The sequence below is a fragment of the Eucyclogobius newberryi genome, unplaced genomic scaffold (assembly GCF_026437365.1).
Source record: "Eucyclogobius newberryi isolate DKJ021-1_F unplaced genomic scaffold, fEucNew1.0.hap1 SCAF_15, whole genome shotgun sequence".
NCBI classification, from domain to species: domain Eukaryota; kingdom Metazoa; phylum Chordata; class Actinopteri; order Gobiiformes; family Gobiidae; genus Eucyclogobius; species Eucyclogobius newberryi.
Window position 1 is genome coordinate 26,313,034 of NW_027315779.1, and position 17,365 is coordinate 26,330,398.

Consider the following 17,365-nt stretch of genomic DNA (forward strand, 5'->3'; position numbering starts at 1 on the left):
ACCCAGGACACGCTGGAGGGATGTGAAATATCTCTCGGCTGGCCTGGGAACGCCTCGGGATCCCCCCAGAGGAGCTGGAGGAAGTGTCTGTGGTGCGGGAAGTCTGGGGGTCCCTGCTTAGACTGCTGCCCCTGCGTCCCGTCCTCGGATAAGAGGAAGAAGATGGGTGGAGGGTACATCCTCTTGATTTTCAAATCATGGTAGTTATTTATATCAATATCATTTGCTTTCTCAAACCTTTTGCCACATCACTAGTATTCAGCACGAATGTCAGTGCCTGTGCAGCTTTAGAACTACGTCATCAGATGGAGGCAAAGCAAAGCACATTAGACTGCTAACATTTTCTTATCCTAAAACATATTTTAGCACATTCTTGATAGTGCACCACGGTCTCAGTTTTAATATCCTCATATCCATGCTAAATGTACTTAAACCTTTAGCCATTTTATTTTGTCCCTTAATCAAAACGTCATACATGATTTAATATCCTGCTCATTTCAAAATGTCCTTCTTCATTTCTACAACTCATATACCTTTACTGAATTTCCACCTTCATGTTGCTGGCAGCAGTATTGCAGATTCAGTCATGCGGCAGTCATCGAGTAATCAAGTAAGTAAATGTAGATGAGAGTCAATTATTATGTAGGACTTTATTGTTGAAATATCCAATATGTTAAACTATAAGGTTTTTAGGTTCAGTACCTTGCTGCAAGTGTTGTTTTGTCAAATGGAGGTTGGGACAGCCAGAGACCTCAGATGAACTCTTTTTAAGTGGTGCATTGAAACTAGGACAGTAAGGACACTCTCTAAGCAGTTTTTCCTTTTGTCCTATACACTGATGCAGCATTCTCATCTGAGGACCTTAAAAGGACATTAAAACATTAAAACACTAAAACTCACGCCAGGTACCTTTCTCCAGGACATAGGACAAATATTATGCATTGTTTGTATTGTTATTAGCCTTTAAACATGCTCTTGGGTACCTTTAGTTTGTAATCTCATGTATAACTAAAATAAAATTATTAAAATTCAGGGCTGTTTTTGCGTCATCTACTCGACTACACGTGAGTAACACCAGAGCTTCACAGAGAAAACATTACCATGTGTAGCACTGTTTTGTATAGATCGTTACTGAGAGTGATTAACGCCAAAATTAGCATGCATGCTAACAAACTCGTGATAACGTTATTCTGGACAGGAAATGTGCCAAAAACACCACGGGCTATAACAGTGTCACTATAAATTCTACAGTAATAAGTGTCTCATGTCTCCGTTGTCTATAATGACACAGATATAGTTGTTTATTTGCTCTCCTATTTAAATGAATAAGATGGAATGTTCTGGCAAGTACCAGGCAGCGTTATAAACACATTACTCCTGGAAATGTCCTTTATATTGTCAAATCACAAAATAGAAATAAAACATCTGTGTGGCTGTTTGTCATGCATTTATTTTAACACTAATTTGAAAAATCAAGAGTTGCATTTTTTATTTATTTTTGTCTGTTTTGTATTGGGTGACCTCTTATTCATATATCAAGCTTGTGTGTCCATATTAATAGTTGCAGTGTGTGCCCTAAAGGTAAGGGAATGTGTGAAGTGCTCTGGGCGGTCCGCACAGCGACTAAAAGACATGTGTCGCACGCAGTAAGAGAGACTGAAATAATTCATCTCAAAAGGTGCAAAAACATCCATCTCCATCTTTTGACAGACTTCACAACATCAGAGTTCGCGCAGCACGTGATTTATCGATCATTTACGTCATATAAGAGAAGGAAACAAGTCTGCAATCAAAAGAAAGTCCATGTGTAATGAGAAACAGATGGTAAGTTCTGTTAACAATTCTACTTTGAAAACGCCAAACTGGCTGAAATAACAAATGACGACTCAGCAATATTAAACCCCAACTCAAATGATATAACTCAAATGATATAAAACAGTAGTGGTGGACTATTCAATTAAGTATACCTGTTTTAGGTAATTAATCATGATTTAGTCTAACGATACAAGGAAAACTAAATATTTTAAACAGATTGCTTCGCCTAGATAGTTCCACAGTATTGCATTAAACATTTTGATTAGCATGTTTTAATGATCAAAAAGCCTTGAAAACATGCATTCTTACTGTAAACGAGGTCGCCTCTGCATTACTCGGGCCTGTAACTTGGCCTGGTAGTATCATCTGCTTTTCTCCAGGCATAAATATATGTTTAATGCCACTGTGGTTCTGAGACCTTTCACCAGAAAAGTTACATAGTGCACCTTTAAATTTGAAAGATAAAAATAGCATACAGTAGCCCTATTAGAGATTAGTTTTTCCAATGGACCTCGGGTGAGTCGTACTAATCATTAACATAGTTTTTGTTTGTAGTCTAGTTATCTACAGTATTTCAGCAAACTAAGAGGTCCTCCAGTGCGGATGCTGTTCTTAGTCATCTAAACTAATATTGATCTAAAATGTCTCTCTCATTTTAAGCCAAATGTCTACTATAAGTAAAAATCACAAAACAAAAAAAGTACAGCCCCGTTTTGTAGTGGCAGTGGAAAACTGAGCAGCATGGAATCTCTTTGGGAATGGTTCTTTTGGTGCAAAGTTTGACTCGAGAAGCAGCATCAGCATGAACGAGCAATCCATCCATCCATTTTCTAACTAATTCCATCCGAATAGGTCTTTTGACAGTTTCAAAACAATGTGTCAAATAACTCTTAACATTAGTGCTCACAAAGTCACACACTAATCATAACATGTTGTGATACAAAAATAAAATAATGGTTTTCCTCAAGGGTCTTTCTTAGCCCCTTGATACTCCCTAGCATACATTCCAACAGAGGCTGCATGTGGAATGTCCTTTGCCTGTAACTAAGTATATGGCTTTTATCAGCTATACTATAGAGTTCACTAAAGTCAAAATGAGAGACAAGTGAGAATATATACACAGTGTGCCCAAGAGAACACCAGCAGCAAGATCTGTCTATCGCTGAACAGGCTGCTAAAAGCTAAGTTTGTGTCTGTCCACCACTGATGCATGACTAAAGGGATGTGGCCATGCTAGCTTTACACTTCACTGGAGTCACAACTTCCTACAGTAATCAAGTTTATGCTGCCCAAGCACGACAAGCTCATAAATACATATATGGAATTTAAGGTTGCAAGGAAAATAGTGTATTTATTGATTGTTTACAATATAGAAGCAGATTTATTCCTTGTAGTTCTATAATAATTAGTTATTGTTGTTTTTCCTGTTTATGTACTCCGGAAATCACAGTTTTATCACCTTTTTTAATTTTATAATGTACTTTATGCATTAAATAATGAGATGGATTTTTAGATATATTAAATTTGACTGAGATTTGTTTGTTTTTTTCATCAAAATGTGACTTGTTGCAACAGGAAATGTCCCTATATTGTTAACTCTTCTTAAACTTCAATGTATGCAGAAGGCTGTGGTTCGGGAAGTAAATACACTGTAGTAGCTTGTTAGCTTGTAAACTTCTACCTTCAACTTCAACCTTGTCCCCTGGAAAGTCAAATGTCGCACAATGAGAACACAGGCCAGTGGCAAATCTGCAGTGACTGACTCATTGTTGCTGACCTTCTTTGAGCCCGAGACAGAGCCTTTGTCTAATGCACTCTGACATACACAACGTCATGTCATCTGGGCCTGGGCCGGCCATGAAACAATCTGTGTTCAGCATAAACGGTGCTCCTTATGGTCAAATGTTTATACATACATACATACATACATACATACATACACAGACATACATACATACACAGACATACACATATACATACATGCATATACACACACACATACATACATACACATATACATACATGCATACACACACACACACACATACATACATACACATATACATACATACACACACACAGACACACACACACACACACACACACACACACATACATACACACATACACACATACTCAAATACACACACACACACACACACACACACACACATACATACACACATACACACATACTCAAATACACACACACACACACACACACACACATACATACACACATACACACATACTCACATTGTTTAAATGGGTTTCATAATTGCAGTAGTGGAAAGAGTACTGGAAATGTGTACTTGAGTAAAAGTATAGCTAAATGGCTACAGTTGTACTCAATTGCAAGTACAGAGAAAAGTATAAGTACTACTCAAAGTATACAAGTTACATGTTAATTTGCATTTAGTAGCATTTTAGAGCACAAACTGGATAAAGTTTAACTCTGAATTGGGTTGTGTTAAACCCAAATCTGCATGTTTTTTTTAGCTAAAGGCCATCAGATCAGGTGATGCAGTGACACTGTCTGTGTTGGAGACAGCATCTGTGGAATTAAAATCTTAAAAAGAAAAAGTGCTATTACCTCCCACAAATCCTCTTAATTACAGTAACTTGAGTATTTTTAATTAGTTAATTCCCCCCATGTTGGATAAGCTTTGCCTGGAAAGTCTAGAATGATATCTCTCTGTATTTTTGATATAAAACAATATCACTGTTTTCAACTCAGATGCGTGTGATTGACAGGCAGATTAGCCAATCAGGGACAGGCATGGGCCATCTGTATCCAAACAAATAAGGCTGTTTATGAGGGGAAAATAAAGGGAACATACAGAGGACTGAAAATGTTGTGGATTTCTGCAAAATCAATACAATTCTCAGACCAGCTGTTGCCTCGGTGGGTGAAGCACAAAACTATTCATCTGAGGTGAGAGAAGTTTGATTTTGTTTTAAATGACGGATGAGAAACGAGCTACTTCGTTTCACATGTGTCACGGAGATCTGATTGCACAGTTCTGTTTGAGTTTGGCTGGAGGCGTGACAGAGGGCGTGGTGAAGAGTGCATTTTGGATCTCACACTAGGAAAGGTCAAATGCAGATAACAAACCTTAACCTTAACATTGGAAGTTATAGAAGCAAACTGGAACTAAACCTAGACTAGGACTAGACCAGGACTAGACCAGGACTAGACCAGGACTAGACCAGGACTAGACTAGGACTAGACCAGGACTAGACTAGGACTAGACCAGGACTAGACTAGGACTAGACCAGGACTAGACTAGGACTAGACCAGGACTAGACCAGGACTAGACTAGGACTAGACCAGGACTAGACTAGGACTAGACCAGGACTAGACCAGGACTAGACTAGGACTAGACTAGGACTAGACTAGGACTAGACCAGGACTAGACTAGGACTAGACTAGGACTAGACTAGGACTAGACCAGGACTAGACTAGGACTAGACTAGGACTAGACTAGGACTAGACCAGGACTAGACTAGGACTAGACTAGGACTAGACTAGGACTAGACCAGGACTAGACCAGGACTAGACTAGGACTAGACCAGGACTAGACCAGGACTAGACCAGGACTAGACTAGGACTAGACTAGGACTAGACTAGGACTAGACCAGGACTAGACTAGGACTAGACTAGGACTAGACTAGGACTAGACCAGGACTAGACTAGGACTAGACTAGGACTAGACTAGGACTAGACCAGGACTAGACTAGGACTAGACTAGGACTAGACTAGGACTAGACCAGGACTAGACCAGGACTAGACTAGGACTAGACCAGGACTAGACTAGGACTAGACTAGGACTAGACTAGGACTAGACCAGGACTAGACTAGGACTAGACTAGGACTAGACCAGGACTAGACTAGGACTAGACCAGGACTAGACTAGGACTAGACTAGGACTAGACTAGGACTAGACCAGGACTAGACCAGGACTAGACTAGGACTAGACCAGGACTAGACTAGGACTAGACCAGGACTAGACTAGGACTAGACTAGGACTAGACTAGGACTAGACTAGGACTAGACCAGGACTAGACTAGGACTAGACCAGGACTAGACCAGGACTAGACCAGGACTAGACCAGGACTAGACTAGGACTAGACTAGGACTAGACCAGGACTAGACTAGGACTAGACTAGGACTAGACTAGGACTAGACCAGGACTAGACTAGGACTAGACCAGGACTAGACTAGGACTAGACTAGGGCAAGGCTGGCTGAAATGACCACCAAAAAGTGATTAATTATTTGTGATCTAACTTTATTTTGTCTTCACAAAAAACTCAACATTAACGGTAAATCTAACTCATACCTTTAGCAACTACTTTGTCAAGAAATACCAAGTTCATTCTTATCAAACTAGACTGTCGTTAAGCAAAACATCCCAAGTGCAGTTTTCTTTCAGACATTGTGGAGCAAAATTATGAGTGAGTTTGGTGACTTTATGAATACTTCAATACCACAGTATAAGGAATCTGAAAGAAATATTGCTCAATAAATATAAAACATGATTATTAGGTAAAGTATGGTTTTGTATAATCATAATACTAATAATACTAATATGTACATATACTTCTGATTCGATTAGTAATAGGCATTATAAAACATAGATACAATATTTAAAAAATATATAAAATGTTTTTAAAATGTAATGCTTTTTTCCTGAAAATAAGTCTTTTTATGGTACAAAATAGTGTCTGTGATGAGATGTTCATCTGTCAATTTGAGCAGGCTAAATAATTGATTGGAGGTGTGTGGCCTTATTGGGTTTCTGCTGCACACTTTTATTTCATTCATGTACATTTCTTCATTTATTAAGTGGAAAAATAGATAAACACAAAATACAATTTCATGAACATTAACAAACACAAAAGTAAGCAAACATTTAACACACACAAACTGATCATAGACAATTAGAAATGACAATCTCAATTTGAGACGACACATTGTGACTAAACTGGACTCAAACGTTGAATCGATTCGTTAATATCACGTGTATTCAATGCGTTTTTCTTCTTTATTCACTGCAACAAGTACACACAACAAGTTAACAACGTTTTCTCTGAGTAAAAGTTCAAACTGACACTGTGCATCAACGTGGCCCACAGGTGGACTTTTGTAGCTCCTTTCAAAGCAACTAAATCGAGCCGTTTGTCCTTTTCATTCTGGAAAAACACCGGCGTAAGAAGCCCAAATGAGAGGCATTGTTGGGTGATGATAATGTCCTAGCCTTTATTGAGCCATGCAGAATCCCTGAGCAAGGAGAAACACTGGGCGGCTGTACCCTTGATACATTTTTAATGAGGCCGTCTTTGTTGCGCACCCGGCTATTTCAGGAGGATTTTCACAGTCTACACACCAGCCTTTGTTGTTTCGCTCTGAGGAAGGACGCTTTTCTTCTTCCCTCCGCTGACCCTCCATAGTAATAAATGTCATTCCAAGATTATAGTTAGATCAGAGACTATGAGATGTACACTTGTATTTGAAGTCGTTATTAAGATCTTATTGGCAATGGAGTAGATGTAAGAAGAGGGAACTAATACAAAAGTGATCCATATTATACTATTGTTAACATAACTCTTTAAAGTTCTTATATAAATGCAGCATTCAGGGCGTTCTCGGAGGTCAAAACGTTTTGTCTCAGAGAAATGTTTGCAAGTTTCTATGTTCCAGCGGTCAGAAAACTATGAGCAGTGTTCCTGTGTGCGGTTACAAGTTGGGACTCAGAAAATCCGACCTCTGAGGACAACTGGAAGCATAATCTAAACTCATCTAAAGCTAATCTTGGAGATGTGTATTTAGGTTCAGTTTTCACTTTACTTTACTTTGCCCCCACAAAAACTAATTTAAAATACCGCTCTAACTCTCTTTCATTTTTGCTTTGCCGCATTAGTTTGCCCTTTTTTCATCATTTTCCTCAAAAAATCTGAAAGAAATCTGATCTGTTAATAGGATAATCAATAATCTGATAACTTCAGAAATCAGATAATGATCAGATTATTGGTGTGCATGTACAGTTTTATGATCTCTGCGGTTTAAAACGGGCTTTAGCTTCATGCGGTGCAGCTGTGAAAAGAGTCCTACACTGGGATTCTTTAAACATTTCCAGCCGTCGGTCTCTGAATGCCACAGCGAGCACATTCACATGGCCAGAAATCAGATTTGAGTGTGCCTGTAAATATAGCTGTGCTTAGAAGACAAAGTACACTGTATTTGAATATTTTTTTAATTTGTCATTAGATTGCCATTTTGAGGATGCTTCTCAGATTACTCACATCAGATGAAGCTGTTTACATGACATTTCAATAATCTAATAATGATCAGATTGTTGTTGTGCACGTGAACATAGCCACTGCTCTAACAGAGTTCTCTCATGTTCACCTTCTGTGCCCTCATTTTGAAGAATATTCAATATGTTTGCTTTCCATTTCTCTGAAGTAAAGAACTGTGACAGATTCTCTTATTATTGAATATAGTATGCAGTCATTAGCCCATCCGCTCGCTGATAAATGCTGGTCCTGAATATTTCTTGTGTTTGGTATTACTTTGTAGCTTCATAACTGCAGGAAGAGAAATAATGGCTTGAATTTGAAAGGGTCTTTGTTATTATCTCCAATATTATGAAGCAGCAAAAAGGTTTAAAAAAATATATTACAAAATGGCCTCCACGATTTCAAAACACAGAACATCAGAAGAAATAAACAAAAAGATTAAAACGAAGAAAAAACAACAACAACAACAACAACAACAACATTCCATTAATAGATAAACTTGCACTTCTCAAACATATTTAATAATCATCTTGACTTTTGGTGGTTGTCAATTCTCTACCCCAGGGTGAAGGACACACATTTTACAAAACAGCTCAACACATTTTGACCTTCGACGTTCCTTTGACACTGGAGCTCCAAACCTTTAGTCCTGCAACTCTAAACACATTAAGACAAGGCAAGTTTATTTGTAGTGTACAATTCATACACAAGGCAATTCAAAGTGCTTCACACAACAGGAAAAACAATGTAAATCCCACAGACATGACAGAAATCACAAAACCCCTAAAGACCTAAAAGAGACAAGTGCAAAGAAAAATCGTATGCACAGCTGAACAACTGTCTTTAGCTTAGATTTAAACATTGTCTGTTTCACATCTTCAGGAAGACTGTTCCAGATTTTAGCTGCATAAAACTGAAACGCAATGTTTAGTCCTGACTCTGGCACCAGCAGGAGGCCGGTCCATGTTTAGTCCTGACTCTGGCACCAGCAGGAGGCCGGTCCATGTTTAGTCCTGACTCTGGCACCAGCAGGAGGCCGGTCCATGTTTAGTCCTGACTCTGGCACCAGCAGGAGGCCGGTCCATGTTTAGTCCTGACTCTGGCACCAGCAGGAGGCCGGTCCATGTTTAGTCCTGACTCTGGCACCAGCAGGAGGCCGGTCCATGTTTAGTCCTGACTCTGGCACCAGCAGGAGGCCGGTCCATGTTTAGTCCTGACTCTGGCACCAGCAGGAGGACGGTCCCTGAGACTTGTACACAACCAGAGCTACTTTAAAGTCTCTTATCTGAGCCACAGGAGCCAGTGCAGAGACCTGAGAACAGGACTAATGTGATCATACTTCCTGGTTCTAGTCAGGACCCGAGCAGCAGCGTTCTGGATGTACTGCAGCTGTTTTGCAGCTCGTTTGGAGAGGTCAGTGAGCGGCCGTTACAGTAGTCCAATCTACTGGAGACAAACGCATGGATAAGTCTCTCCGAAACTGGTTTTGGCAATGTTTTTAGACGGTAAAACGCTGCTGATGTTATTGATTTGATGTGGCTGTTAAAGTTAAAGTTCAAGTCTGAGTCCATTATTACCCCCAGATTTCTAACTTGGTTTGTAGGTTTTAGAGCGAGACTCTGGAGGTGACGCTAACACTTTCTCTTTGATGATGATTTCAGTCTTGTCTGAGTTCAGCTGGAGAAAGTTGTTTTGCATCCACAAACTGATCCGTTGGATGCAGTGACAGAGTGAATCTACTGGTCCATAGTCACCTGCCGATGGTGAAACATAGATCTGAGTGTTGTCTGCATCATTGTGATAGGACACATTTTCACTGCGTATCAACTGACCCAACGGCAGCATGTAGAGGTTGAACAGAAGGGGACCCAGGATTGACCCATGGGGCACTCCACAGGTCAGGGGCATGTGGTCTGAGATACAGTTAATACAGATAAGTACTTCCTGTCTTCCAGATAGGACTTTAACCAGTTTAGGGCAGTGCCAGTGATGCCCACCCAGTCCTCTAGTCTCTGTAAGAGGATCCCATGATCGACAGTGTCAAAAGCAGCACTCAGATCTAACAGAATTAAGACTGAAGCTTTGCCCGTGTCAGTGTTGAGGCGGATGTCATTTGTCACCTTGACAAGAGCAGTCTCAGTGCTGTGATGAGGTCTAAAACCTGACTGAAAAAAAACATCAAATGAGTTGTTTATTAAGAGGAAATCTGTGAGCTGTTGGTAAACAACCTTTTCAAGGACTTTGCCCCAAAATGGCAGATTAGAGATGGGCCAGTAATTATGACCGCAGTTTTCAAAGACATTGGGAATGTTCCAGATTGAAGCCACATGTTAACTATGTGAGTGAATGGTGCTAACTAATTACATCATGAGCCGGAACCAACTTTGTTCTTGTTCTGGCAGCCCTATTGGTAAATGAACAAACTTCTTGCTTCCTAAGTATGAATTGGCCTTTAGTCTCGGTGCCTGGCCTCTGGGCCTCCGGTGACAACATGGACTGCAGGAGTCGCGTGCAGCACCACACGGTTATGCACAGCTGTTTAGTCTGGTTGCTACAAGTGCTACAAACTCAATTTCAGAACCATGTATTTGGGTCTCAAAACCCAATACGGTGGCCCAGTGGTCAGTGCTCTCGCTTCAATGCAAGAAGGTCCAGGGATTGATTGTCAATCTCACTCTCTTCTGCGTGGAGTTTGATTGTTCTGCCTGTGTCTGTGTAGGTTTCCTCTAGGTGAGTACCCTCTCACCTACCACTAAAAACATGTGGATTAGTATTCTGGTGTTTGAATGAGAGTATGTTGTGAGAGTGAATGACAATTAGCCCATAGCTACATTCCGGCATGTTTACAGCATGCATTTCATGTAATGGATGTACTGTATTGGATGGATGTACTCCAGGAAGCAGGGAATACAGCCATCATTAAAGAAGGAATATGTAGATCACATTTGGACTAAATTCGACCGACTTTGTTTATCTCCCGTTTGTAATTCCCTCTGCTGCCAATAGATGGTGTTCTAACACAATTCCTGATGATGGATTGCAGATATAAAATAATGTATGGATTCAGTAAATACATTAGTTTAAGTCCTAAAACATGCAATACCAAAGTAAAGCTATACTGAAGTTTAAAGGCCAATAGTAATACAAATAGTGCAGATTACCTTCATTCACACACCACACTCACACATGCAAAGTGGGTGATATGTCTTGCTCAAGGACACAACAACTGTATAAACAAGCATGCTACTTAAATACATACTACTTAAACTAAATAGTAGCAATATATAAGGTGAAATATGCTACTATGAGTTTTTAATGAAAGATTTGGGGCAATTACAAGCTCTTTAGCCGTATCTATATTTCATGAGTCCCACGGGGAGCGCCGCTTGCACACTCAATCGTCGGACGTAAAGGTTGTACTATGAGTGGTATCCTGGCGGGTTGTCAATGAAGCTGTCAGGGCCCAAAACGCAAACTGTGTCTCTGATTGGAACGAGCTTGTCAACCTTAATTGTTGATTTAACCTTTAGCGGTACACTGGGCACATGTGAAGGGGTGAGAAAGAAGAGGACATGTGAATGCTGGTGCGTTTTTGTGGCCGTACCTGCCTGTCAGTGCTAATCAGATCTCCGGGCATAGTTAGCACTTGGATGGGACGGTGGGAAGATCAGGGGCCACAGTGGGTCGGCTGTGGCGTTAGTGCAAACAGTTGTTGTGTCCCTAAGTCTCCTGCAGACTAGAGGATTTCTGGCCCATATTTAAGCCTGATTTTCTTCTCCACAACTTCGGATCCAGTTATCGCATGTCTGTTGCCTGACCAGCCATTCCAAACACGTTTTGGAAAACTACTTATCAAAACTGTGTGTGGGTCTGGGGCTCGACTGCTGCGTTTCAATTTCTAGGGCGGAGTTTAGAGCAGAGACAGAACCAATCACATAAACCCAGAAGTGACGCAAAAAACACGACACGCTTAACCGGATATCACGTAGCCCATGTCAACAAGGCGTGTTCCGCGTTATCCGTCTCCGAACGCAGAAAATGTCTCCTGAATCGCGATGACGCCCTTCGTATAACCGCATCTAACGCACGTTCATCACGGCGAGTAGAGCGGACTTTCCTGATTGTTCAAACCGAAGCGAGAGCAGAAGTAAACACTCGGTCACGAGCCGGGTCTCGAGCCGGGTCACGAGCCGGGTCCGCCATCTTGAATGTTTTGGAACGGGGCTGGAAAGCGCTACTTCCGGATCTCAGTGTGACGCGTTAAAACCTCCGCCTGGGAGTGGATAGGTAAATGGATGACCGTCGATTTCATTGGCTCTGATTCCGATTCCAGACCCTTAAGCATTCGAACAGAATGTGGGCGGGGCTGGCGGGTCAGGCAATCATGTCTGTGGGGTAAGTGCAACTTTACAACAGCCAATCATAGCAGCCGTACAGCGCCAGGCTCCGTTGCCCAGTGAAGGCTCTAAACAAAAATTTAAATATTGGACAAACCCAACATGGAGTTTGTTCAAAACTTTTTCATTTCGTCACAGCTACAATGAGTCAGTGTGAGCAGCTCCGGTGAATACAGCGCCCTCCGGTGGCCTTTACGAACAGATTTTTGTTTCATATTTTGGCTCTAAATAGGAGTGTGTGTAAAGTCAGCTGACGCTTCTCGAGTATTTGTTTTCATTACACAGCCAGATCCATCATGTGACAATCGCTTCAGCTGCTCCAGGTTTTATATGAGACTAAATCAGTAATTTAAAGTAGTTCTAAAATCATTTGAAAGTTTAAGGAGATATAAAAAGGTTTGAGGAACAAAATCTAAAGAAAGTTAGTCTACTTTCAAATTAACCCTGAGTTTAGTATTTAGCATATTCAAATCTTCTTTGGTTTCATGGCTTAGGCTGAAACTTCACGAAATATTATATATAAATATAGCACTAGCGGCTAATGCGGCTATGTAGGCTTATGCTAGTAATCTACAGATGCTATTTCTCGCCGCGGAGGGTCTAGGTGCAGCGGTCCGAAGGCATAAAGCATTTTTATTTGCTTCTCTAAACAGAGCAGTAAAATCCATTCTGGAATGCAATCTCTAATGACGTCCTTGATCACGCAGAACTGTTCCGGGGGGAGTTGATTGATTAGCTTTCTTTGCATTACTTCCCTTGGCTCTATAACAGACAGAAATTATATATATACACTGCATACAGACATCATTCATATGTCCATGTGTAGAATCAGAGACATACCGTGGAAGCGAGGGACAAATACTGCAATGGAATATGGAAATTACATCATATTCATTTATGTTTGACAAGTTAGACACGCAATTAGTGCACACAATTATATTTCGGATTTTACTAAACATTTTCTCTATTTGTCCCCAGTTTGACTATTTTTGGAAGGTTTATAATTTTACTTTCTGGTTGGACATGGGCAGCAAATACGATATAGGGATAGAGGGAATTCCACAACTGTTACCTAGCAACCATACCGTAAACAAGAGCCAAAATCTATAAAATTACATAATAGTGTAATGGATTTGACAAACAATAATACCATAACACACCATTATTTGATCAGAAAATGGTTTCAGTTAAGTGTAAACTGTCTCTGGCTGCATCTGAATGTCCACACTATTGCCTACAGAGGGCACTCTTTAGCGCTCATGCTATTTTGTAGTGGTGCCCGAATGTCCAGCAGGTAAAAAACTAATGCACTCAAAAGTTCCTGCAATGCACCTTGAAAAGTAGTGTTCAGCCATGGTCACTAGACCGGTTAATGTAGACCACAATGCATCACGGGAGTCGGAAAAACAACAGCAACAGGTCTAACTGGACACAAAAGACTGAATGAAGCAGTTTAAATGTACTGTTGACTCGAGAAGATGAACAAAACACGTGTTGCTACGTTGCTAGCGTTAGCATTACATTAGCATGAGTCACCATCACGTTTGAACACAAAAAGTTAAATAATCCAATCCATTTGTTGTTGAATGTGAGATCCATGACTTGTATGGTGATTATTAGACCACACATTTGTTTTTTTCACTGGGACGTCAGAGTCACGTGACCCGTGCCGAGGAGTTAGTGAGCTCAGTGTCCAAATCGCTCTGTGATTGAGTGCACTATAAAGTCTGCTAAATAATGCAGGACTATGTAGTGAATGAGGGCTTAGGGGATATTCGGATGCAACCTCTCTGTTTTCAATGTCACAGTTTGGCTCTTTTTAAACTCTTATTTCTCAATTTTTCTTCACAAACTGCAACTTAACGGAAGTCAAAATATGATAAATATTTACCACAGTTGCTATCCTAGCAAACCTAGTCATAATTAGAAAAGCAGAACCTTTCATATGGACTTTAAGACTTTGTAATGCTCATCTTAGCCACAAACATTCAAGGTCCCGCTACTTCAAAACACTCTCCTCCTTGTTGTCCCCTTCACTACAATGTGCTGAATGTCTTAATATTTGCTAACAGTTATCATATTTGCCTAATTTAAACTGCTTTGTGAGCTCTAATGTCATCAGTTCTGTGTGTAATCATCATTTCAAGGTGTAAAACATGAAATATTTGAACCATAAGGTGTTCAAAAGTACTTATTTGGACAGCCAATCAATCAAACTTTATTTCTGACTGAAACGGGTCCAAACAGAGCAATCAAGAACAAACAGAGGACAAACAACAACACAATATAATAAAACTGTATAGTCTATGAGCACTTCCATTGTTTTCAGAGGTGAACCAATACTACTCTGCTGAGGCATTGTAAATAAATAAATAAATAAAAACAGTCCTCGAGGCGCTTCATCAACTTTCTTAAGCATTCAGTGTGGGAACATAATTGTACGCATTATTCTTTTATACAAACATAACACAAGAACAAGGGAAGTGCACCAACAAACAACCTGCAGCTTCTTGAATGTACTTCCACTGTAACCGCACCACAAGTGGGCAGTATAGAGCGCTGTGCAGTGAGCTTTAAACCAAGTTCTTTTGCCACTACCTTCATATCAGCGGTCACTTCTTCTGCTGATGGTGATGACCGAAGATATTTGACCTCATCTTCAACCGATATTATCTCTCCAGAAGGTCAAAAGCAGGAAGCACACAGGTTAAGTTGCTCTTTTGTCCTCACCACCATTTCTCTCTGGCGTTTCATGTTAGTGTTAATAACGTTTATTTTCAAAGATCTAAAAGCTATCTATTTGTGATTTGACTGGAAAAGATGCTCCTCGGTCCTGCTGAAACAGAAGCTCACTTTACTGGATGTTCTTGTTTCCATGTTTCAGCCATCTGGTTTCAGCCAGAGGGTTTGCCATCTACTGTACTTGTCTCCATGGAGATGTTATTGCTTTGCCTGTATTTAAATATTAAACTTGTATTTCTTCATGAGAAAACGCCGCCAGGCAAGCTAGGTTACAGCTCGACTGGTTAAGCAAGATTCCAGGTTTCCATACCTTTGGGGTCGGCAAGTTTTAATTGTTTCTTTTTTATTCATCAAAAAAAAAATTAAATCTAGAAAGAGAACATACATAAAATAAAAATAAAAAACAGTATATCCAGCAAATAATAGAGAAAAATAAGTAAATCCAAATAAATTGTCCCATTTAGTCCAAAGTCTGTCAAATATGATCCATCTTCAAATTATTTCGACAATGCTTGACTATGGATCATTTGCGCAAAGACATTTCGGCCCGGGCTGAGCTGTATTGACCACGTTGGGTTGTAAAACGCTCTTGGAGCCGAGGCCTAGTCTGATTCTGTAAACATTTAGGAAGGTTTTTGACATTTGCACAAAAACCTAAGTTGAAACGGGCGTAAAAGTGGCTTGAAAACGGCCAATAAACTGATATTAAGTTAAAGCCTCATTCAAACCTCTTCATTCCTCTGTCCGACGCTTAATAGTTTCAAAACATAAACATTATTTCCGAGTTGATGAAAGAGGAATTTAAACTTTGTGTCTGCAACCAACACAAATATAATTGACAGGCGCTGGTTAATGTCTCAGCGACGTCCTATTGACTGGCGTAAAGGATGCTGTCTCCTTCCCACAGTCTCCATTGATCTTCAGCCTACGCCGTGGTAACTTACACAGCTCTGGACATGCTTTACATCCATGACACGCCTTTCCTGTTGCTGGGAATGTGGTGAGTAACACAACTTAGGCAGCTACCAAACTTCCAAAAATATATATAATAGATCATTACTTAAAAGGTTTAAACAGGTACTTTGAATCCTGCTCAAAACTGGCCCCACGTCGTCATAGTTGCTTTTTAATGTGGGGTCAGCCCTATGTTCCCCGAGAGCTGGGTTAGTGTTCTATGCTGCTATATTTGATGCTGTAAAACCATACATTAAGGCACAACTTTTAGGAATGTAGAACCTGAACCAGCAGCCTATGCTAGTATTAGCGTAGTTCCCCCGTTCATTGAAAAGGGGGAACATAGGTACCGGGGAATATGGACGCACCCTTTTAATGTAGCAGGCAGTGGAATTTAGTTTACCTACTGAATGTTTACACCTTTTGAACAGTAAGTTGTGGTTTTGTCTGTGGTAATTAGACTCTTAATGAACCAAAAGTTTATTAAAAACGATTCAGGATTATGCAGTTATCCTTTATACATACATGCAGTTATCCTTCATACATACGTGCAGTTATCCTTTATACATACATGCAGTTATCCTTTATACATACGTACAGTTATCCTTTATACATACGTGCAGTTATCCTTTATACATACGTACAGTTATCCTTTATACATACGTACAGTTATCCTTCATACATACGTGCAGTTATCCTTCATACATACATACAGTTATCCTTTATACATACGTGCAGTTATCCTTCATACATACATACAGTTATCCTTTATACATACGTGCAGTTATCCTTCATACATACATACAGTTATCCTTTATACATACGTGCAGTTATCCTTTATACATACGTGCAGTTATCCTTCATACATACATACAGTTATCCTTTATACATACGTGCAGTTATCCTTTATACATACGTGCAGTTATCCTTCATACATACATACAGTTATCCTTTATACATACGTACAGTTATCCTTCATACATACATACAGTTATCCTTTATACATACGTGCAGTTATCCTTCATACATACATACAGTTATCCTTTATACATACGTGCAGTTATCCTTTATACATACGTGCAGTTATCCTTTATACATACGTGCAGTTATCCTTTATACATACATACAGTTATCCTTTATACATACGTGCAGTTA